Source organism: Gadus chalcogrammus, chromosome 12, assembly GCF_026213295.1.
Source record: "Gadus chalcogrammus isolate NIFS_2021 chromosome 12, NIFS_Gcha_1.0, whole genome shotgun sequence".
NCBI lineage: Eukaryota > Metazoa > Chordata > Actinopteri > Gadiformes > Gadidae > Gadus > Gadus chalcogrammus.
In genome coordinates, this window is record NC_079423.1 from 6339250 (window position 1) to 6341749 (window position 2500).

The 2500-nt window shown below is 44.4% G+C and overlaps 1 pseudogene; it reads left to right on the forward strand.

Annotated features, from left to right (window-relative positions):
* The first annotated feature begins 1491 nt into the window (after positions 1 to 1491).
* Positions 1492 to 1608, forward strand: LOC130396035 (5S ribosomal RNA; annotated as a pseudogene).
* The last annotated feature ends 892 nt before the right edge of the window (positions 1609 to 2500 follow it).

Consider the following 2500-nt stretch of genomic DNA (forward strand, 5'->3'; position numbering starts at 1 on the left):
TCTGACACTTATTAACCGTTAACCTTGGTTCAAACATTTAACATCACACGCACACGCAGATATTTCAGATAATTAATGATTCAGATGTCACAATGATCGTTTACATGGATAAGGTCCTACTGAATCAATTACTGCCGTTTATCTCTAACTAATGATTGTTTTTGTAAAGTGTAACGTCGAGCCCAGCAGCTTTCTCACTCCTTAATGTGCTACTGTAAAAAACCTGTTTTGCGCCTGCACTAATGCTTACGGCCATACCTCCCTGAACACGCCCGACTCGTCTGATCTCGAAGCTAAGCAGGTCGGGCCTGGTTAGTACTTGGATGGGAGACCGTCTGGGAATACCAGTGCTGCAGCTTTTTCTTTTCAACTCGAGCTCATTGACTCCGTGGCCACCGTGGCGTCCGTGACCTGGTGTTTACTGCCACCGCTTTGGAGGATTTTAAGCACATACAAAACTGACAACGTTCTCTCAAAACTATTTTGTGAAACATGAGGCAGTATAGTGATACTGCCAGCAGGGAGCACCAGAGAGCTGAACCGACATTGTACATTTCTTAAACTTTCCACCAACACAAACACGCACGCTCACAGTTCAGATCATGGGAGGACGTCAAAAAATCACCACCCATTCTCTGACACTTTACCGTTACCTTGGTTCAAACATTTAACATCACACGCACACGCAGTGTATTTCAGATAATTAATGATTCAATGTCACAATGATCGTTTACATGGATAGGAGTTCTACTGAATCAATTACTGCCGTTATATCTACTAATGATTGTTTTTGTAAAAGAGTAACGTCGAGCCTCAGCAGCTTTCTCACTCCTTATGTGCTACTGTATAAAACCTGTTTGCGCCTGCACTATTGCTTACGGCCATACCACCCTGAACACGCCCGATCTCGTCTGATCTCGAAACTAAGCAGGTCGGCCTGGTTATACTTGGATGGGAGACCGCCTGGGAATACAGGTGCTGTAGCTTTTCTTTTTCAACTCGAGCTCATTGACTCTGTGGCGTACCGTGACCTGATGTTTACTGCCAACCGCTTTGGAGGATTTAAGCAACATACAAAACTGACAACGTCTCTCAAACTATTTTTGTGAAACATGAGGACAGTATAGTGATACTGCCAGCAGGGAGCACCAGAGCTGACCGACAGTTGACATTTCTTAAACTTTCACCAACACAAACACGCACGCTCACTTCGATCATGGAGGACGTCAAAAATCACCACCCATTCTCTGACACTTTAACCGTTAACCTTGGTCAACATTTAACATCACACGCACACGCAGTGTATTTCAGATAATTAGGTATGTCTTCAGATGTCCAATGATCGTTCATTCATAGGGAGTTCTACTGAATCATTACTGCCGTTTATATCTAACTAATGATTGTTTTTTGTAAGAGTGTAACGTCGAGCCTCACAGCTTTCTCACTCCTTATGTGCTACTGTATAAAACCTGGTTTGCGCCTGCACTAATTGCTTACGGCCATACACCCTGAACACGCCCGATCTCGTCTGATCTCGGAAACTAAGCAGGGTCGGGCCTGGTTATACTTGGATGGGAGACCGCCTGGGAATACCAGGTGCTGTAAGCTTTTTCTTTTTCAACTCGAGCTCATTGGCTCCGTGGCGTACCGTGACCTGATGTTTACTGCCAACCGCTTTGGAGGATTTAAGCAACATACAAAAACTGACAACGTCTCTCAAACTATTTTTGTGAACATGAGGACAGTATAGTGAGACTGCCAGCAGGAAGCACCAGAGAGCTGAACCGACAGTTGTACATTTCTTAAACTTTCACCAACACAAACACGCACGCTCACTTCATATCATGGAGGACGTCAAAAAATCACCACCCATTCTCTGACACTTTAACCGTTTACCTTGGTTCAAACATTTAACATCACACGCACACGCAGTTATTTTCAGATAATTAATGAATTCAGATGTCACAATGATCCTTACATGGATAAGGAGTCCTACTGAATCAATTACTGCCGTTTATATCTTAACTAATGATTGTTTTTGTAAAAGTGTAACGTCGAGCCTCAGCAGCTTCTCACTCCTTATGTGCTACTGTATAAACCTGGTTTTGCGCCAGCACTAATTGTTACGGCCATACCACCCTGAACACGCCCGATCTCGTTGATCTCTGAAGCTAAGCTAGGGTCGGCCTGGTTAGTTACTTGGATGGGAGACCGCCTGGGATACCGCCGGGAATAACAGGTGCGGTAAGCTTTTTCTTTTTCAACTCGAGCTCATTGCCTCCGTGGCCTACCGTGGCGTACCGTGAGCCTGATGTTTACTGCCAACCGCTTTGGAGGATTTAAGCAACATACAAAAACTGACAACGTCTCTCAAAACTATTTTTGTGAAACATGAGGACAGTATAGTGATACTGCCAGCAGGGAGCACCAGAGAGCTGAAACGACAGTTGTACATTTCTTAAACTTTCACCAACACAAACACGCACGCTCACTTCAGATC